General features: G+C 29.2%; 2 non-coding genes across 2 annotated transcripts; both read right to left on the bottom strand.

The window, feature by feature from the left end:
- Nucleotides 1-19,250: 19,250 nt before the first annotated feature.
- Nucleotides 19,251-19,323, bottom strand: TRNAF-GAA (transfer RNA phenylalanine (anticodon GAA)). The gene has a single exon. It is a non-coding gene; the product is annotated as a tRNA-Phe (tRNA).
- A 144-nt stretch (nucleotides 19,324-19,467) lies between these two features.
- On the bottom strand, nucleotides 19,468-19,540 carry TRNAF-GAA (transfer RNA phenylalanine (anticodon GAA)). The gene has a single exon. It is a non-coding gene; the product is annotated as a tRNA-Phe (tRNA).
- Nucleotides 19,541-23,811: the final 4,271 nt, after the last annotated feature.

The following is a 23,811-nucleotide window of genomic DNA, read 5'->3' as shown; positions in this document are numbered from 1 at the left end:
ATCTCAATATTTTTATTTTATTATTTTTTACACTGAAAATGCTGCTTCGCAGGTAGGTTTAGATTATTTTATAATTTGCTGGAAATTCTGTCTTAAAACCAAGGCAAAAATTATTTAAAAAAGAAAACTCAAGCTTTATACATGCGTTGCTTGATAATTATTATAATCCCTCTTGAGTTTTTTATAACAGGTATCTGGCGGTTTTGTTATCTATTAGGTATGATAGGGTAATAAATATAAAGGTCGTCAATCATAAGTATTTTATTGAATATTTTGAAAATTTAAGTGTAAAATACTATATTTAAAAATATAAAATATTTAGTGCTAAAATTTTATTATACATACATTTCGTGTGCTACTAAGCTCCACGTAATAATCTCACACTCCTGATTCTACTGCTCCACATTACTTATTAAACAATTATGTCCTTTTGTACTTTCAATATGAACATACATATGCGTACATATGTAGTTAAGACAACATAAGGTTGATAAAGCAACGAAGCTGTGATTCGCATGGGAGCCGACGTAGTGTTACTCGTTGATATATCCCTTTGTACTCATTCTGATGCTTCCGAAGGGCTTAGTACTCCGCTGTGTGAATAGACTACTCTGAATACTATTTGCTATCTACGAATCACTTGCATTCTAACCCGGACATGCTAAACTAGTTAGCGAACGTAAATCTAGATCTAAATATATCCGACGTACAACCATTTCTGATTTCCGTTTGACCGCTTATGAGCTAAATGTAATAATTATTTGCCTTTTAAAATAATAATATTTAATTTATTTGTTTATATAAATGTAAATATTATTTATATTATATGAAAATCTATCCTAATAGGCACAAAAATACATCGCTTCCAACACCCGCGGAATAATATCTAAAAAATCTATGTATCGCCCATTACGCATTGTGAGCTTTTTGAGAAAGCAAAACTCGAAAGATAGATAAGCTCAGGCTGACCTTTTCCTCTTGGCCTCTAATGTTGAATGACCTTTTTTGTCATGAGCTTGGGCATAAACAGCATTAGATCTCGGTCTGCTTTTCCAGCAAGCGCCATAAGACGATTTAGCGGATTTTTTTTTATGAAGGATAACGACCGTTTTTCTCAAGGCCCACTGCCACCAGCCGGATCTTTTTCTATTTGATTACACTCGTGTTATTATCTATGTGTGTTGCTTTCTTTTTTCTATCCACCAAATCGATCTCGACCGGCGATAATATGCGCGTTATCCTACATAAATCTAGATAAGCTTGAGCAGTTTTTCATTTCAATCACAAATTTTCATAAAGGCGCTCGTAATGGACATAAATTATCAATATCCCTTCTTGGCTAATTCAGATTTTATTCTAAAGCTTTCAAAGGAACATACAGTATGTCAAATAATAAAATGAACGAAGGAACTAAAGCTTTATTGAAAAAATATACATACATATATCTAAAAATATGTCAAGGATATTAAATAATATATTTTATATTAAAGAAAATTACGACCAATAGTAACAACTGTACCACTTAATATAAGCTTATAACTAATTGTTAAATTTAACAGCAAAATAAAAAAAATAAACAACTAAGCACAAAAATATTATTTTTTATTTCTCTTACAAAATCTATTTAATTTTTTTAATTATTTTGAAGATACTAATATATAAATATACACCTACTTACCATACTTGCAATTATCTAAATTTTTTTATCAAATTATTATGTACATCTATATTTATTATGAAATACTTTTCAGAAATACACATTAACGTACTGTTTTTTGACATTTATAAAGATATTAAAATGTTTTATTCTAATATTTTTTTGGCTTTTTTTAATGGTTTTAGTAAGAGTCCAAGTACTAATTCTGGTCATAGTAGTAGTGAAAGTCTGTGAAGTAGTATTTCTATGGCAGAGTTCTGGTTTATAGGATATATATTCGGGGAAATGGGAGGAGATCAACGATCTTTATTGTTCCCGAGTCCTTGAATAATCATGGATGATTTGAAGCTGATAATTTATTTTTGATGATTTATTTTTAAATTGCATCTGGTTTTTATAAATCTAGGAATTGTGTGATTATCTGTTCGGTAGAACAGTTTGGCGATGGATTCTTATTTTATAAATATGGGATATTTTTATGAGCTCAATTTAGCTGATTAATAAAGACTTATTATACCATATAAACATAACAAACTCACTAATAACTTTTATGTTTGAGTAATGGTGACCTATTATTAAAAAATAACCAAATATTTTTTTACATGTGCCGTTCACAAAATATCGTGTTTTATTGGTAATTGCGCAGGAAAAAATATTTTTCTGGTCTATAGCATTTAATATTTTTTTTAGTATTCCGCTAAAATACCGTTTTTGCATCAGAATCTATTAGATGTTTATAACTTGTATAACGGATCTTGTACAAGTTATTTTCAATTCGAAGACTTCAGATGGTTGCTAAATCACTGAGTATTTTTTTTTTGTTTGTTGATAAAAATAGTATATATTCATATTGCTCTATGCTATAAATTACAACATTTGTGTAGTTACTTTTAATTTTAAAGTAAAGTATATATGTGTGTAATACAAAAATATTTAACCGGGATAACAAATATCTTAGGCTTCCTGTTAATTTATTTTACTTTTGTGTATTTTCGATAATATTTTATCATTACTAATTTTCTTAAAAATTGGTTTAAAATTATTCTAGGTGATTTAATTTTTGACATAATTTATACAGATATTTAACTCTGTTTACTACTGAAAAAGAAAAAATACTTCAGAACAAGGTTTTTTAATTTAAGCTTTTACAAAAGTATTTTTTCTTAAATTTATGTGAAATTTATAGATGTAAAAAATCTTTTATTTTTGTCATCAACATAAATAATTTTATCAACATATCTAAAATAACTTAATAATATCTTGTTAACCATTATGCATAAAATAAGCTAAAATTACCTTTATTTTATAATTATCCATTTCTCTTGTTGCATTACCGGTTCATGAGATATCACAAGATATAGTCGGTTTATTTATGGTATCTTATCCTCTATCTGTTTAAAATAATATTTTGAGAGACATAATTCAACGACTGTAATTGGCTTTTCTAGATTTTCCAGCTAGGTTGGCTTTTAGCGTAGCCGTCATTTGTCCTTAGTCAATCGGACCATTAAAACTTTTCCGAGTTTTCCTCTTGAAAATTGCGCCTCCAGCGGCCGCCGGAAAACTGTCTTCCCACATTCCCCAGAAAATCCCTCCAGACATTATATTGTGCAATCTCTTTTTGCGACATCGCTCTCTGTCCACTCCACTACAAAGACATTGTATACTTCCTTTTCACCGTCGCAAAACTACCGTCTAATCCGGACTATTATTCTCCTAGAACGCGCCCAACAGGCTTAAAACCGCACAAAACGCGTTTTCCTTTTACCGACATGGAAAAAAAGATTCATAATACCCACGTACACAACTTATTTGTGATACTTAGCTATGCGAACTTTTTTTTCGTTTCGAAATTTAAATACCTGCTCAGTCTGAGATTATGTTTCGCATATTTTTTGTTACAAACTTGAACACGAGAAACAATTCTCATTTTTTCAGAACAACTTTGCATAAGGAATACTCTTTTTACTTTCACGCATGGAAGGAATTTCAATTGTATAAGGATGTATAAAAAACAATAATACAAGAGAGTATATTTTTGATATAAAAATTCTTAATTAAAATTAAAAAATGCTTTGAATAATTAATATAGCGGTTTTATAATAAATTCGTTTAAATGCAGTATCAACTTTGTAAATGTCTAGCGCAATTTGTTACTCTATGTAGATTGCGCTTCAGAATGCGCCTTTGAAGTCAGTAGTAATTTAAAATACCACCGTGCAACTATTGCGAAATATTTCACTTAGTATCGCATTTGGGTAAGCAATGAATGTTGCAGAGTAATTACCAATTATATATAAGATTCACAACTGCGAATATCTTACGAGTATATCGTGATATTTAGGTTAAATACAATATAACTTCTGGAATATTTCGTTGCGTATACATATTCCTCTATACATTAGCGGTTTTCGTAATAGATCAATAAATTACTTACTATGCAGCTTAATATATTGAATCACAAAAACATGTAGTCATTAAAAATATTTAAATATTTAAGATTTAATTCAATAAATTAAATCGTAACTATTTAATAAAATAATTTTCTTAATACAAAAGATTTAAAACAAACAAAATTAAAAATTATACATTATAGTTAATTAACCAGCAAATATAAAAAAAAATATAAATTTTATACCAGTGATGTATATATAGTGAGATAATAAATTGAACATATTCCGTTTTGATTTTTAAGTTTAATGTAAATAAAATACATTATTTTTATATTTAATTATGTTTTAATAAAGAGCAAAAATCATTTTTAAAAAATAATAACAGATAGCTGCTATGTGATTATCATAATACATTTTAATTTATTTAAAATAACTGTTTTTAATGTAAAAATGATTTTTTGACAATATTAAGATTTAAATTTCAAATGAAATAGGCCATTTTTTTATTGGTAGAAAATTTTCAGCCTTGGAAAAGTTTTTTTTGTTTTGCAACAATTCACCAAATAAGCACAGTTGTTTTTTTCTTATCGTCGATTAAAATATTTTGAATTTTTTTCTCCAATAATCTGCAAGATGTTGGTTTTCTTAGATTATAAATATTAGATTTCTACAGTGAAATCAATGTATTTTAAATATTCTATGAGATAATAAATTAAACATATTCCGTTTTGATTTTTAAGTTTAATGTAAATAAAATACATTATTTTTATATTTAATTATGTTTTAATAAAGAGCAAAAATCATTTTTAAAAAATAATAACAGATAGCTGCTATGTGATTATCATAATACATTTTAATTTATTTAAAATTACTGTTTTTAATGTAAAAATGATTTTTTGACAATAATAAGATTTAAATTTCAAGTGAAATAGGCCATTTTTTTTATTGGTAGAAAATTTTCAGCCGTGGAAAAGGATTTTTTGTTTTGCAACAATTCACTAAATAAGCACAGTTGCTTTTTTTCTTATCGTCGATTAAAATATTTTGAATTTTTTCTCCAATAATCTGCAAGATGTTGGTTTTCTTAGATTATAAATATTAGATTTCTACAGTGAAATCAATGTATTTTAAATATTCTATGAACTCGCCAGGTTTTATTTCTATGATCTTTCATAGTCATTAAAATTTCTGATAAAAGTTGTTTTCCCAATCTTACACATTTTCCCTTAAAAAAAATAAAAAGTCATTATTTTATTGATTTTTGACAGATTTTTTATTTTGCAAATATTTAATTAATGGCATTATTTACTCTTTGCTTATTTATATTTGCAATTGTTAGTTAGCTATGAAATTGCACCCAAACTTGCTACCATCCCCCTGAATTGTTTCAGCATATAATGCTGTATAATGTCAGAATTTTGCGTAGTTCGTAAAGTCTCAGACTAGTAACCCAGAGGTCGTGAGTTCGAGCCACAGGAACAGACTCGAATTTTTATTTATTAAAATGCACTATTTTTAAAAACCGTCCCATGATTCAAAGAGACAACTTTTGATTATAAATTATATTACACTTAATAATTTATAATTAATTATATAAATGTCACCGATTCTCTATCTAAAAACTATGGTGGTTAATACTAACTTGTAGGTATTCATTATGTCTCATTGACCCAGGAGGCACAGATAGTAATCCATTGAGCTAATGAGGCCTGTCAGGTAATAACAAAAGGTAAAAAAAATATAACGGATATTTTTTTATTTATCAAAATGTCTCAAAAATTGTCGAGAAAATCGATAATTGAAAATGAGAATTCTTATTTTTCAAAAAATTAAAACATGGTAAAACCATAATACCTATGCAAAACCATCTAGTTGGAATAACATATTCACCTTAAATTATTTTTCAGCCTAATAGTTTTGAATCATTGCTGAAAATTTTAAATTTTACGTAGACAATCTGATCTTCGCCTTGAGATTTCAGAAGATACCATAACCTTTTAGTCGCGAAAGTCTATCGTTCAAAAAAAGTCTCAAATCACAATATTAAAAACCATTGTTTTTAAAAGCGATACTCAAGTTACACTGTTTTTAAGAGTTATACTCGAGTCAAAAGAAAAGTTTTCACCCGCCCTAAGACTCATTCAAATATGATTCAACATAAATTTTTCATCACTTGAAAATTGACAAATCCAGCTCAAACGATCACCAGCTCTTTTTCGCTTTTCACAGATGAATATTAAGAGGCGCATTTCGCATTCGGTATTTCTCGCGAGCGATGTGCACTCTGGCAAAGTGGTGTTTACAGTCCAAACAGGCCAGAGATAGCGCCCCTTATCAAACAAGTCGACCTGCATCTCTATAATGGGCCGGTTAATGAGTCGCGATACGGGACCGACCGCAAATATTTGTGCATCTCGAATGCGTGCAGACCCTTAACCTTTTAATAAAAGATAACATTCAAGCGGTAAATGAAAAACGGGGAAGCATTTTTTCCCAATTGAGCCGACGGAGAGCTCTCGCTATGCTATTCATGGAGCGTTCATTACTGAAAACCATATATTGAATTTGTGTGAATTGAATATAATACTAATATACGGCTAGATGTGTATGTACAACACTAGTGCTGGGTTATATTCTTAATTGGGTCAATTTTATTTTCAATATTTTCTGCTGATAATTATTAACGATTTTATTTACTATACAAATATAAGACCCCTGTCTATGATTATACCTGTGAAATCTATTTCGTTTCCCTTAATAACAATTACATTGTTAAATTAAAGTTGGAGTTTCTCTGGCAGATTTGTATCGTTATATTTTATTGTATACACTAATGAAATTTCAAAACTAAAAATAATACGTTATTATCTACATACCCTAACAACAGTCATATTAACAATGGCTTACGTAATCGCAAATAAGGAATAAACAAAGGCAATCGTATTTACATAAACATAGAAAATCTATACCAACGCTTTATCAAAGTAAACAAGGTAGTAGGATAAAGCAAAAATTAGGCGGTAAATACCTGAGTGCACACCTGAATTCCAAGCCTTAATTTATTAAACACATTTTGGAACATCGCTTCAACTCTTTGAGTGGTGACTTAATTTCTACACACTTGTTAATTTGTTAGTATACACCTGGAAGTAAGTTAATTTTTCATAATTATTTTTGTTTTGCATTAGTAAAAAAGTATAGAAAAAATATCAGCAATTTTAAACTTTTTATTGCTTTGATTTGTTTTACTACTTTTTTGTATAAGTATGTTTTAATATTTATTTTTTCGTTAATTTATTTCACATATTATTTGGATTTGTAGATATTTTTTATGTCGATACAGAGGTTTCAAATATTTTTTTAAATTATAAATATAAAATATGTTTTCGTTATATTACTTTATTTCGGTTTAATATCGGTTTAAAGGCCGCAATGGCAGAAAGCTTTTTAGAGCGAAGTAACTAAATATGTTTATTAAATTTAAACCAAGTGTAAGCCCAGATATTTAACGTCTCTTCATCTAGGAAAAGTGGTGGCGGAGTTTGTCTACGTTTTCTGGAAATAATTTATTTTGTTTTAATTCGGTTCATTTAAATTTTTCACCTCTCAAAATATTTATTGAAGATGTCAGAAGATTTTTGTAATATATTCGCGATTACTTTAAGATCGTGAGCATTAGTTAAAATATCTGTATCATCAGCGTACATAAATAAACGTGTATTTTGGGAATATATTTTGTATACAAGATAAAGAGAAACGGCCCGAGCAAACTTCCCTGAGGAATTCCAGCTGGAATTTTATTCGGGAACGAGGTTTCATTATTAAGTGAAAGAACAGCTTCTACTTTTTAGGTATGAGCCATTTAAGCGTAGCAGATAGTCAGGGGTTTTGTTTTTGAATCAAATTGTCATGCCGTACTGTTTCGAAAGCTTTTTCTTTAACTAGCATTAAAAGACCCGTAAAAATTAAAGTAAAAATTAAAGTTTTCGAATATATGCTTCGTTAAACTATTAAGTTGAAATGTTGTCGAGTGATTTTCGTGAAAACCAAACTGTTCGTTAATAATTTTATTCCCCAAAGATTATTCTAAACGCAAAATAATTACTATTTCAAATATTTTACTAAATGATGGTAATAAACTGATAATCAATCATATTTGCAGGATCCTTATCTGTTTTTTAACTGACGAATTTTAGCGGTTTTCTAAACGGTTAGGAAATACCCAAATGATAAGTAGGCGTTTGTTCAGTAATGAATGCAAATTCCAAGAAGGTGTTATCTAATCCAGGACTTGTTTTATTTTTAAGTAGTATTAATAAATATTATTATTACTTGAAAATAATATTAAAAATTATTTTTTCATCGATATATTCACTGCGTTTTTAGTTTTAAAGCATTTTAAAGTTCGTACAATACAAAAAAAGCCTTACGCTGATCCGTGTCAGCTATGATATTTTCAGTTTTTTGTGTATTTATTTTTAAGCGATTTAGTTACTTTTCATAATAAATTATTTGCTGGTTTTAGCTTTTCATTTAACGTGATAACGTTTCGTTCTTAACGCTTTGAATTCTATCGCGAATATCATCATTCAGCTCGACACAAAAATCCTAAGTGAGATGGTTATCATATATTTTAGGTGTACATCATATTTTTTTAAATTGTCCTAGAGAGTCACGATCACGTCCCTTATTCTAGCATATCGCAGCTATAACTCTAGCGTTTTTTTATTGTTTGTAAAACAAATATCATGACACTTTGAGAAAACCTATTAATTTAATTAATCAATTAGATTTGTAATAAAAAATAAAAAAAAATATTCCTGATACATACCGATTTCATACAAAATATATTTTTAATTTTGCTATTCTTAAAAAAACGTTTTTCTTACAATAAAAATTAATTGTTATTACTTTTGTGTCATAATAAAACTATATTGATAAAATATCACTAATATTGAAATTTACCCTTTTTCACGATAGTTGCACGGTTGTGTTAGCTTAAATAATATTTTTTGACAGATCTTTCGACAGTAAACTCACGTGTGGAATGAATATCAGCGGGGTGAAGGAAAAACGGTGTCTCGTCATTTTCGAGAGTGGATTTGTCGAAGAAAGCTGTCAAAAATTTATCCTGGCGAATTTTTAGAATGGAAATATGCTCCACCGCCACGATATATTATGAAAAATATACATACGCATACATAAGAAGGATAGGGCAAGAGATCCGCCGATCCGCGTTGCTCTACGCCGAAAATCCATTCGGCGCCCGGAGAAGTGCGAAACGCGACATAAATCCAAATGATGTCATCCCGCGAATGAGGAGCCAACGCCGTAAAAATGTTTATTAGTTCACATAGGAATTTACGGCTAACAACGTCTTCCACTCTGCGGGGACACTCCGGGAACACCCTGTAACAACTAAAAACCTCTTCTCCCTCGCCGTGGTTATTTTTCATGGAAATTTTCGACGGACGACAATGCGTTACGCTCGCCGACTATACGACGCTCGTAAATCACGAGTCGAGAGTGGAAATATCCCGAGCTCGAATATCGAACGTTGTTCCAGGCATCAAAACATATTTTTGAACGGAATACGACCCGTAAGCCTATGGAGCTGAATTTTGGATTATATAGTTCATAATGTGGGGGTTGAGGAGCCTTAGAGAAAATTAAGTTAAAAATACGCATTGTAAGAATCGAAACCTTCAACAATAGGTATGAATTAAGGCTGTGGTATCCAAACTCTATAGATCGGTTTGAATAGATAAAATACGTTTACTAGCAAACATAGCGTCGAAGCTATCAGACCATTAACTGCATTTTAAATGTCTAAATTGTAGTTATTTCTGCATATTTTTAATTACAGCACTATAAGCTATTAGCAATGCGTATGGCAGGTGACCTAAGATTCCCAAACACAATCATCGCAGCAAGGGGCAAGACTTCTGAGGATCTTTCACGGACATCATCTCTGCGCCAGCTTCTCCACCACTGCTCGGAAAAAACATATTGTTTATCGCAATTGTAATATAATCTGATAAAACTCCAACCATATTCACCTGCGTCTCACTGGCTACGAAGGTACATTTCTTAGTCTTACAAAACCTTAAAGGTAAAACTCTCTTTTTTCTAGAAGCTTATTCATGCAAATTAATTTTAATTTCTGTGATTTGAATGAAAAAAATTAAGAGCTTTTTTACCGTGTCCTTTTTTAAATTTTTTTATTATCTAAACAACTTTTAAATGACCCTGAATAAATGATAATCAGTATGAAGGGTGCATCCAAATTACAATATTTTAGCTTGTGTTTGTTCATCTTCATTAAATGAGGTCACGAATTGTAGTATTTATTTCATTAATAAATAACGCAAAGAGTAAGAGTTAAGTTGAAATATCGAGAAACCCCCGAAAAGATAAAATACTATTTCATAGATTACAAAGTGTCTACGATCGATCAAATATATCGCAATAAAACTCCTAAAATCAGTTTGCAAAAATATTCAAGACTTGGTTATATCAGAAAAGAATAATTTTGTAGGAGAAAATTTTGATTTTTTTTTTGTCAAACAACGCTCTTAGAAATGAAATCAATACTTCATTAAAATTGGTGTTACGAATTTTATTTTATTTTATTAAATATTTTTATACAAGCTTCTTGCATATGGACGAGAGTTAAAAAGTAATCCATCACCGCCACCCACTTGAGCAAGTGGGTGGTTGTGGAGATCTCGTAGCCGCAGTCTCACCTTATCTTCTTCGGCATGGCATCGTTTCGAACATAATTTCGAGAGAAAGTAAAGAGGTGCACTCCTTGGAGATTACCAAAGGCAATTTCTCTTTAATGAGTTTCATTCAAATGTATTGAGAGCGTACCTTGGGAATTTCGCCATCATAGACTCGTGGACATATATTGAAGGCGTCCTTTGGATATCATCGATAACCCGTTGACTTGCGAATAATCTTTCCTATAACGATTTTCCAGATATAGTTAACAAAGTACGTGTCGAGCGGATAGGTGTGTATAATACGTAAGGCGCCCTGGAGAATAAAATGAGATATCGTGCCGTATCGGTATTGAATTTATGTATTGACCCTCGGCTATATATTTAGTTTTAAAAATATAAAGTATAAATTCCAAATAAAATATCTTCTGCCTTTTTTTCTTGACTTTATTATATTTATAGGTATGTGTTAAAATAATAAATGCATAACAATTTTTTTCACGCTAATTGTTTCAAAAATTGATTAATATACCAGTCCGCAAATTAATAATGTTTAATTATTATAAATACGTGAAAATGTCTCTGTGAATATTTTACCAACATGACTAGACCTGAAACTGGAAGAAAGCGAATGCCAACTGTCTAGGGAGACATTGCGGGTCTCTTAAAAACCGATGAAAGACATTTTCAAAGCTGGCTGGTAAAAATGGGAGCAATCCATTGTAACACAAACGGTTAGTAGAAGGATTAAGGAAGCAAGATTTTGAGATTACAAAGCTCTATACAAGCCATGATGTAAAGAAAAAAAACAACCTTTAAAAGCCTTATTTTATAGGAAACTCTCTACAGTTAAAAAATAAATATTTATTTTTATTTTTCAATTTTATTTCTAATTTTACCAATTGATGGCATATCAGCTCACTAGAGTTGCAGAAACTGTAATAATTCGGTTTTGACTAGACTGCTGTCTGAATTGTAATAAAAACAGTAACCATTAAATTTAATTTATTATGTTTATTTATAAAACTATGTTTTTAATATTAACCATATACGAAAGTTCTTGCGGTCAAATAAGCATATATTTTGACATGACAAACCTTACTTTTCAACATCCTTGTTTTTTAAATTCAACTTTAAAATACAATTTTACCTTATGTGTAATGCAATCAGCTATATATTATATTTTCATCTGAATCTTCGACGTACACATATTTAAAAGCTATAAATTGAAAATGCAACCATAAAAAAAGCAATAAAACAAAGATTGAAATCGCTACTAATGCAATAATTTAAACCCCTAACTTTCCTCATTGAGACTTACAGGTATCACAGTAGTAATCACCTGGGTACAGATCATTAAACTTATTTGAAAGTTCGTCTCTTAAAATACGTTTAGGTACCTTATGTTGTTACCTAAATGATGAATCATTGCGATACGTGTTAGTTAAAACAAAATTAAAGTATGTAAATAATAAATATTTTATTTTTTATTTTTTTTTCTTTCGCCAGGTGGAGCTGGTTGAGACTATATCTTGAAGGGTTTACGGTTATTTTACCGTGTACATCTTACCGAGTGACCCTTTTACTATGTGGACATTTTACCGTGTGGTTATTTTACCATGTAGATATAATAGAGAAAGTGTCCTATCTGGAGAAAATTTTACTAAAGATCTTGGAATTACTTTTGAGAGCGAGTGGAGATTCTTCTACAAGTAAAAAATTTTCAAGATTCTTTACTTTGCTATAAGGAACGCGTTTCACTTTGACTATCCGTCATTAATTTATCTCCTATATGGAACTTTGTTTCACAGCATTCTTGAATCATGATTTATGATTTGAAATCCCTCGTCTTAATCCAAAAATATTCAGAAGAGGTTCTTGAGATATCTTTATATGAGAATATTTGCTTATTATCCGTTCTTGTATTTCAGCACCTTTCTCTCAGAAACTTTGTTATACGATTTGCTGAGATTGATAAATTTAAATCATACAGCACACAGATATATCTAAATCTCAAATTTATGTAGTAAAGAAATTTGTTTCTGTTGAGATCCCGTAAGTATTCCAAACTGCTGTAAAATGCATAATATATAAAATATTAAGCATTTGTCAGAGTACTCTAGTATTTTGGCTGAGGTCGTTTATAATTAATTAATATACTATACATTAGATGTCGCAAAACCCATCGACGTGAAAGTTCGTCCAACGCAGCGAAACAAGTCACCGATGAGCGCACAACTACAATCCTATGCCGTAATCCAAAACCCCAGTTCACAATAATTAATCCCCTTCGATCTGCAACAAGCGTATCGTTCATTACTCGCGTTTTGTCATCGTTTGATTCATAATTAAGTTAGGCGACGGACGCCGCCGCCTCGTTATTTATTTTTCGCCATCAGCCCGTTCGGTTACACGAAACCGTCCCGCCATTATTGTATAAAATAATAAATCAGCCCCTCGCCGGCATTAATTTCCGTCTTCATCATGAAAGCAGAAAACAAAAAAGTGATTCATCACCAGCCACCCGCTCGTTCAGCCACCCACGACCGTTCAGAGGGTGGCTTAGGTGTCGCAGCCGCAGCAGTCTCTCCTTCGGTAGTATCATTTTCATATATTATATTCAGAGATTGCACGTATCGGGCGCAGCGTGAAATAAGATGAGCAATATCAGCTATAACTCTCATATAGAACGCATAATATACAATAAGTCCAGTATGCAATCTGATTAGTTGATAGTTAAACAGTCCAGGAAAAATACTGAATAACCAAAATGTATCTGATTTTTTCCGAATTTCGATTGAAGGCAATCTTTGTTTTATTATAGATTATAACTTCACCTAACTACAATTGTGAAATACTACTATTTGCGCTAAAATTTTAAAATATTTTTTATTATATTATATAAGGCGTTAGGATTATTAAATGATAACTCAGCAAATGCATGTTTAGAAGTAATGGACTGTAAAGTTATTTCAGTGTGTTTTTAAATATTAACAATTAAATAAAATCAGGAATTTAATCACCATATTAAGTTTTTAGATTAGGGTATTTTTTTAAGTCATTGGGTCTACCATAAAAGGCTAAAAGCTGTATAGCAGAAATCCGATGAGACCGACTTAGAAAAAATGTTAACGTAAGCAAAATACGTAATATTAAAAATCTGATTTATAATAGACAAACAATATGCGTAAAAAAAATATTAATACTCTTAACTGATAGTTAAATCGCTAAATTATCCCATAGCTCGCAATTGAATTAAGTGATAAAAAAACAAACTATATATTTGTGACAGTATACAATTTGTAAATAAAATAAATATTTTTAGTTGTCTCTAAAATATAAAATTATCATTGATTGATACCAAATATTTTTGTATTCTATTTACTATGTGAAAATATTAAATTTTAATAAGAATGACATTTACAATATTTAAATTGTCAATACACATCTTTCGACTTTAAATTCCATTACTTATACATAGAATCATCTGATTTTAGAAAAAGTTTATCTAGTTCATATATGTATATTTTATTCGACAAACGTCTCTCGAAAATTGGCATCAGACGGAATGACATGCGAAAGATGGCAATTACGTGAGTAAAAATACAATTTATTCTAATGTATGATACATTAAAAAAAATAGGATAAAAAATCTTTATTTTGATTTGTGTTTAAAGTATTTCTTATAATAAATCATATTTTTTATAAATAACCTTTCAAAACTAAAAGGATCGTATAAAACATATTAAGAAGCTGTTCTTATTCTTATTTATATGCGTTGTATTATATTAAAATGAAATATAATAATATGGAAAGTATTTGATACAGACATTATTTTAATATTTTTATAACATTAACGTACAACTCATATCTCAAAGTTCAACTTTTTTTATACGGATTCCGTGATAATGGAACAATTTTTATGACCTTAAAACTAAAAGCATTGCCATTTTTTAAGCGTATTTTTTAAGCCGAAATCAGTTTCATATATAAATATTTGTTTATCATTTTTAAGTTCCACCAAATTATTTTTTTATAAATAATAGACAACTACATTAAACCGTACTAATGGTCCTTTTATAAAAAACGGTCATGAGTAACGAAAAATAAAAAATGGTACAAAAATTAGAGGGAAATTTTGACGTCAAATATGCATCTTGGAGAAGTAAAATTTCACCGCAAATATGATTAAGATGCCATTTGAAGACACTTGTTATTGTTCGATCATCACTAAACATTACTGCTACTAATGTTTTGAAACTATTACAAAAACTTGAGATGGTCAAGTTTGATACTTGGGTGCCTTTTTTTCTGTCCAGGAGGGTCTATTTTTTATTAGGATATGGATCATTATTTAATATGTTGCGCAACAATTAAAAGGTATTGGTTGCGGGTGCGTCCGTAGTGTTTCAAGTGTAGGTTGAACTTTAGATTTCTGTAGTCTAGATGCAAAGCTTCTGCAATCTTGGTCTGAAACTAAGTTGGCCTTCTCTCAGTGGAAGGATAGGTTGAAAATCTGATGCTTTAAACTCCAAAGCGAATGTTTAAGTGTAAATTACAGTAGAAATGTTTGTGAGAAAGTCTCAGAGGAGCTCTCAGACGAAATGTATGAAAGAAAGTGCTAATAGAAAGTCCTCAAACAAAGTATTTGAGTGAAAGTTGTTTTTTTAAAATGACCAATTACAAAAGAGTGGCGAGTCTTTTTAAACTGCCCGATAAACAGATTACGAACGGCCGTTTTGAGGGAAAACCCGAATGCACGCGTTATCTTTTCTCAATGCGACGGATAATTTAGTCTTTTCTGATGTATTACAAGTATCTTTTAATTTAATCTATCAAAAGTTTTTGCGCGAAGGATTCGCACTTTAACAAAGAAATCTATTTTTTCTTAGACGGTTCAAATATTTTATTACCTGCCAAATTGGCTTTGTTCATGATTAAATAGCATTAATTTATCACTTTAATGTGAATAGAAGAGTGGTTCAATTTATGAACCTGACAAAACAACAATAATGTAGTAGAATAAAATTATTCATATGATTCATTACTTAAACGCAATAAAAACAAGTTTTTTCTTAGGGTTCAGTAAAATAGTTAGTCAAAAAATATAATTGTCACAGTAGGGGTTAGCCAATACAAATCACAGTATAGGCTGGATTGTAACTAAAGAATGTCATTTTATGTACATATATGGTGGAATTGGAAGAGAATCGTATACTACGAAATGCTACCAGCAAATCAAACTATTGAATCTATTATTGCCCAACTGAAACAAGCAACTTACATAAAAAAGCTGCCAATTGTGTTTCACCAATACAATGCCTAACCACGCGTTTTAATGAAGACCTTAGACTATGCATTAATTAGAGATTTTCAAGTATCAGAAAAAAATAAGTTAATTGATCAAAATGGTTATACATACATGCTTGATTAAACTTCTTTCAATATTTATAAGCAATTAATTTAAAAAAAAGCATTAAATTTTACAAAACAATACATAAGTTTGTTAATAAATAAATGTTATATTTTAAACTTATACTTATATATTTTCCAACTCCAATGCAACTTTCATTAATTATTTAAAGCTGCATACTTTTACTTGAATAATTATAAGTACTTGAGTTAGCCAGCGTGAGTTTGGCATCGTCCATTTTGTTGTATACCTATTGCATCTGTGCATAAACTAGCAAAGTATCCAAACTCACCTACCGGCAAACTAATGCAAGGTAGCGAAGAAAGTTTAGTCCATTAACCGGATCCATTTATCCGAACAATATCATTAATCAGAGTTACTGAAGCGGTTCAATTGTGTAAGAAAGCTCTCACTTGCCATAACCACATACAGCCGCATCCGAAGCCATTAATATCCGCTCGAATCGAAAGTAATCAAAGTTATAATGGAGAAACACTCTGCAAATGCACATTTACCACGTAGGCCGCTAGCAATAATAATTTTAATTAAATCAAAAAATATTATTAAATTACTCAAGCGAAAATGTATATTATGCAAATAAACTAAACAAATTTAACACGGTAATAAAGACAAGATACTGTGAAAGAAAATTGCCGACTAATGCTTTAAAGGTCATGTTTAATGAGATATGCGATCGCATTTGCGTAATACGTAGGTATACGTACATATTATATATAATATAAATATACATGCATTCATAAAGAACATTTATTAAATAAATATGACGCGGAGCGAAATCGTGTGTTGATTTTAGGTTATGCAGATATGTAGGGTGGTTGTATTATGTATATTATATAATATATAACGGCTTTTTAGGTCAGATTCGGCGCTAGTTGATTACACGTCAGATTACTAGATACGTTCATGATAACAATGTAGTATGTAAGTACCGATTGCGATAAATGGCAAATTTGAGTGAATTTGGTAATTACCACAGCGATCCAATATTATAATATATACTTATTTACTATGTAATAAAAAATATCATACATTCCAGGTACTTTAAAATAATATTTCTAATCAGAAATAAACTTTTTATGTTAATAATAAAAAAACAGTAAATATATATGTACAATCCACTAATAGTATATTTGTTTTAAGCATCTAAGTCAATGGTTTTTACAATGTTTGCTTTTAAATCTCCCCAGGGAAAAATCTTATGACCCACGCCTTCGATAATTCCAGCCTAAACTTTAGGGTAAGTTAGCATTTTTAGACCCTTAACAACAAAAATGTATACTCATTTAAAAACTCAAAGATAAAATGAAACAGTCTTCTTGAAATAAAACCTAGTAATAAAATTTGCAATATCAACATGTCGTTTTTGATTTAATTTTTACCATATTATTATGTGAGCCGATAACGTTTTGTACATAATGATTGTCTGCACTTGATCTTATTAAACTGAATGTTTGACGCCAAGTTCTGACTATCTTTCCTAATAATAATAACGCAAAATCAAATCCTCTCCTCTTGTCAATAAGAGTTAATGAAACTTCAATGGTAAATGCCGTATATTAAAAAATGTTACAATTGTTTGCAAACGAACAATAGTTGTTCCAAAACATGGTATATATTTGCGTTAGATGTCATCGTTTAAAATACATTTAGATACTTGTGTGTCATAAATATTTCCATTACTTTAATGCATAATGTAATGCACATATGTGTAAAACAAATGCAAATAATTTGTTTTTTTAATGAACTGGCGAGACGTATGTTTTACAAAAATATTTTGTGAAATAAAAATGTTTTAATTTAATAATAATAATAATAAAATAAATAGAAAAAAAATACTTAAATACGTATTTCTATTCGACGCGACGCTTCCATCTGTTACATCGTTACAGTGGAGGTATATATTCATAATGCAGTGCTTCCACTCTCTTTTCTTGTCATTGGGATTCAATATTTTGTTGAACAATAAAAATTTAAAAAGAATCGGTAATTATGATCGTCAATTTTAAATATTTTAAATAAAGTAAAAATCTAACATTCCAATAATATTAATAAACAACGTTCTTTTCCTAACATAAGAATTATGTAATACAAATTTATTTATATATTTATTTATGCCGCTCGCCGCCAGGTGTGTATGTGCCGCTAGGTGTGCTAATACTATTTCACTATGATATCGCATATTTGTTTTATATTATATATTTTTAATAAATAAAAACAACTATCAAAAAAAATCAAAATTAATCCAAATAAACGTAGTCCAAAAATATTTCTCACTAGTTCTAGGGTTTCAAAGTTTAGCGTAATACTTTTCGTACATAATTATGGGAAAGGCAACTGTTTAAAATATAATATTTTATTACGTATCTGTAAATACATTAGCTAATATAAGTATTTATATTTTATGCTTAACAATAAAACGAAGCACGTGCTATATAATACAAATGTATAACCATAAATATTATGCTCCAAATTATTTGTTTCGATAAATTCTTATATTATATAACATAATTTTATTATTTAATAGGTATATTTGTTTATTATATAAATATACCTCAAATACAAAACGAGACCTTTTGAGTGTTACTTAATTAATTTATGTTTACGTGCGGAAATCCGTTTTTCCGGTCAATGATTCACAATATTAATAAATAGAATTTATTTTTATAGATAATGTATATTACACAAAATAAAGGTAGTATTAACGAATAAATACTAATTCGAGACAATAATCATTATAAAACACTTCGACAGTTCAATGTTTTTAGAGATAGCGTAAAGATTACTTACTCGAGCTATTTCCACATCTTGCGGGATTACTGGTAATAGCTTGTCAGGAGCACTCGACTCCGACCGGCAGATGCTTCAGTATTAAGACAATATTTCACTGTGCGTATGCGAACATATGTATATATACTATATTATGCAACGTAGCATGCGTGTAGGTTCAGAAAATTAGAATAATTTATGACAAAGCGGCAAAAATAAAATTTATTGCAATATAATTATATTATTAAAACAATTTTCTTTACTAATAAAAAAATAAATGCCGAAACCAGGGATCGAACCAGGGACCTTTAGATCTTCAGTCTAACGCTCTCCCAACTGAGCTATTTCGGCCGGTCAGAGTTAAGCGTAAAATAGCAGTGAGAATCACAATAATATTATTAGTTTTTTTTTAAAAAATCAATAATAATAATTCAAAATATTATTGAACACAAAAAAGAATCAAAATAAATTTTATAATAATATATATAAAAGATATGCCGAAACCAGGGATCGAACCAGGGACCTTTAGATCTTCAGTCTAACGCTCTCCCAACTGAGCTATTTCGGCTGGTGGTCTTGCTTTCTAAAATAAGAGTCACAATGACACACGTTAGCCTTGTACTTCTTAGCGTGTAGATAAAAGTTACTATCAAAGAGATAAACATTTAAAAATATACTAACAACTATCAATGAGTCGTATTAATAATCAAAATTGATAATAAACTATTTATACCGAAATTAAGTTAATTAACAAGTTTTGGTGCAGAAAGTTATAAAATAATCATGGTTATACTGAGAAATAAAACAATACTTTTTTACGTGGATTAAGGTACGAACCACATTAGTAATTATTTTAATCGTTCATTTATGACGTTATTTATATCAAATATTTATTATACTGTGTTATTAAATCAATCGACTTAATTTCATAGTCAAAGAAATTCAATATTTTATTGAATTTATGTTTCAACTGTACGATTAGTGACACAGTTGTATGCAATATAAATATTTGCATTTCAAAAGCCCAGATTTATAAAATAATTGTACACAAACTAGCATTTTTTTTAAAGAATTCTTTCTTGATAAAAAGCAAATTTTATTATGTAAATTTTATTTATTATATAATTCTTTAAATATTAAAACAATACTCTATTTTAATCAAATGTGTTGTAACAAAAAGGTTTAACTAACCACAACATCAATACTCGTGCATTTTTGTGGTCAGTCGCATTTTTGCTTCTAGTTAAATAGCATCATTGTGTTAAATATGAATGGAACGTTTTACTCACAAAATATTAATTTTCACAGAAAACAGAACTTTGTGGAACTATACTGCAATTAAATTAAGGCCCTTGCAGATGAAACATGCCAGAATAGATGAAATGTTTATCCAAATTCGGAAAACAAAATTTCAAAATGCAAAACAGCCAGATGATAGACACGAGAAAAAGAAACAGAACGACCAGCCCTACAATATATATGCCTCAATGTATAATGGACTATAATAAATATATGAAAACTTGTTGATTGCGTCGATCGATACCTAGTTACCAAATACATATTTCAAAAAACAATGGAATAAATAAAAAAAAGGTAGTTTTTTATTTATTTTCATACGCATTGTTTAATTCGTTCCGTGTCTAGCAAAGTCTAAATCATAACAGTAAAATTTAATTAAAGACTTTCTTTTGAGTAAGGCTAAAGGATGTATGCAGAATTCAGTTGGATATATCGATTCTGAGGATATTTCACCGGTTTCTAAAAAAAGAAAGGCTTTCGGATAAGCTTAAAAATCATTAGCCGATAAAAATAAAAAGTGGATAGAAATATGTGAGAAAAAAATGTCGTGTTTGTTTCGTACGTGAAATAAAGAAAGGTACAGCATACATTTGCAGAAGTTGTGAAATTACTCTTAATATTGACTAGTGTTTTTATACGAATCACTCAAAAAAATATGTATTGAAATAGATAAAAAGTGTTAATAATAAAAATAAATAAAAATAAGAATATAGTGTAGTTTATAAGTGTAATTATGAAAATAAATGTGTTTGTGACAGTTGTATATTGATAAAGATAAAAAAGTGTTAATAATAAAAATAAATAAAAAATAAGGATATAGTGTAGTTTATAAGTGTAATTATGAAAATAAATGTGCTTGTGACAGTTGTGTGCAGAAAACGGACGCCGTAAAATTTGGTGAGTGCAAATTATATTATAATATAAATGGATATTTTTTATAATTCCTTTTTAACAAAAAATTGAAACATACATATTATATTAGGAATGAAAATAATACACGAAATATTCGTTCGTGATTTAATTCCTCATAGATTCTTTTAAGCGCAATAATATTTTTTTTTAAATATTTTATTTATTGACGGCTATAAATTAATACGGCGATAATTTATCCGAATTGTAGCTTTTTTCCCTTAGTTTCCTAATCTGTGAATCATTGCGGTTTTCCAAATAGTGAGTAAATTTCAAAATAACCATCACCCAGTTTTTTGATTACTGTGTTATCTAATTTATCTACATATATCGTAACGTTTTTATTTTTTAATTTTGCAATATTACACAGAATTTTAGGTAGAAAAACTTTGTTAATTAATGTGCTATGTAGAATTTTCGAGTTTGCAATTTACGTTTGCACAATAATCTGATCACCTCAAACAATACATATGGAAGTGAAGATGACATTTTATAGAAAAGGGAAAATGTCATTTATACTTCGAATAGTAATCATTCAATCGAAAAAAAATTTGCAATAAATTGTCATTACCTTTTATTTTGTATTTAATTTTTTCCTTTAAATCTTGCTTCAAATTTTGCTAGATCACGTTATATTCAAGCTAAAACAGTAATTATAATTCCGATCGACCGTCACATAAACCGTTTTCCTTAATTTTTCTAATCTCACGAATGAATATAGTAATGAATAATAAAAATAAGCTAAATCGTACATAGTGTCATCTATCGATTATAAGCTGTAATATTAGTTAATAATTATTCAAATACATGTGACTAATTTAGTCTGATATTTCACATCTTACTTATAGGTATTAACTGTATTTACCCTGTTGTAGCACATTGGGCTTATACCTGTCATAATGTTGAAACGAAAGACTTACAATAAATAAAACAAACAATGACGCAACGAGTGATATATTTTGATTAGGCCTATGAGCCTAGTTAGTTCTTATTATTCTTAACGTCTCATATAATATACTTTTTTTAATTTATTTGTTTTAGTTACTCATATTTCTTCTTGACTAATTAAAAAAGAGCATTAAGTTTAAATTTTTATTCAATTTACAAAAAATACCACAAACAAACTATATATCAGTGAACGTCACAGCTTCCACTTTTTATCCAAAACACATGTACGCTGGACTAACACAAGCATACTGTGGGAGTTGACAACCAATTACTGTGATATTACTTGTATATTAGTTTTTGATTTATTTTTTGCGAAATATTTTTTTTACATCCGGATGTGACACAGACAAAAAACCTTGAAATGAGCATTACCGCTTCAACAAAAACAAGCGAGATAACAAATATTCCTACATGAATTTATCGCTTCTACTTCACATACATCTGTATACGTAAACAATGCATTCACAAAAATAATGCCAATGCAATACTGTAGTACGAATTTTTATTGTATCAGTTAACAGAAAACTGTCTTTGGATTCGGTACTCTCACAATTTTTCATGGTGACTTTTTTCAAAATTGAAAATAAACTACCAATTTTTTTCTTCTACATCAATAGAAAGTGATAGTTTTGTTAATACGGAACCAAAGAAAACTGCTTAAAGGAGGTTTGTTTGTCATTATGTACTTCTAATTTGTTTGGATTATTTTCTTCTTATTAGCTAAAATTGATTTTTTATTAATTTTAAGATATAATTCAACTTTTATAAAATATGGATTTACCAATAGCATACGTTAAGGAGTATTCATTCAGCATGTTCTCAAATAATTCGATGAAACCTTCATTATTTAAAAAAACACATGTTAGCATTTCATCCTGGATTTTCAAACGAAGACACCGATCTTTTTAAGCAATAGGAATCTTTATCAATTGCAAATTATTTAATTATAAGCGAATGTCATATGATTAAACAATCATATATCCTTTGTAACAGAATTACTAAATGCCAAGTATCATACCAAATGGGATTAGATTGAATAAAACCCTCTATTTTAGACGCTATTAATATAGGTTTTAGCGAACTTTCTTTACCATAGCAATTTTCTTGTCTTGCCTTTTCGGCTTCTACAGTTTCATGGCGCGTTAAGACTCATTCGTTTAAAATTAAAAGTTTATTATTTGCCCTTCAAATTATGCCTTAGGATTATGCTTAGGATTGACGAACTAGTTATTAATGACAAAATAATGCATCTGATGTGAGTATATTGATTGCTTCTGTAAAAAAGGAAGTTATTTGTGTAGCGACTCCTATGCATCAGACACGAGGGCCCGCATTGATCCTTGATCCTGATGTTTTCTGGTGTTTCTAGTATTTTTGGTTGTTTGACTAATAATGAAAAAATTAAATAGGGCTTTTATGTTTGATTAATTCCGAATTTGAAAATAAACAACGCTTGTCATATTTTGTAGCTGTAAGTTTTTACCCAATATAAGAAACCAAGTTTATTATTATTCATGTTTTTGATTAAATTTTTTGATTTAAATGTTTTTTTTTCTTCAAAAGCTAATTTTGAAAATCTCACTTTAAGTACTTCGCTAATAAAAAAATATGTTATAATTTATTTGATGTAGTATCTACCATTCAGAGCTCGGCATTAAAATTTAATATTTTCGTTGTTTTAAA

This window comes from Plectrocnemia conspersa, unplaced genomic scaffold (assembly GCF_051122295.1).
Source record: "Plectrocnemia conspersa isolate PC_06_02 unplaced genomic scaffold, ASM5112229v1 ptg000004l, whole genome shotgun sequence".
NCBI classification, from domain to species: Eukaryota; Metazoa; Arthropoda; class Insecta; order Trichoptera; family Polycentropodidae; genus Plectrocnemia; species Plectrocnemia conspersa.
Note: the sequence above shows the minus strand (reverse complement) of the source record. Positions and strands in the feature narration are given on the sequence as shown.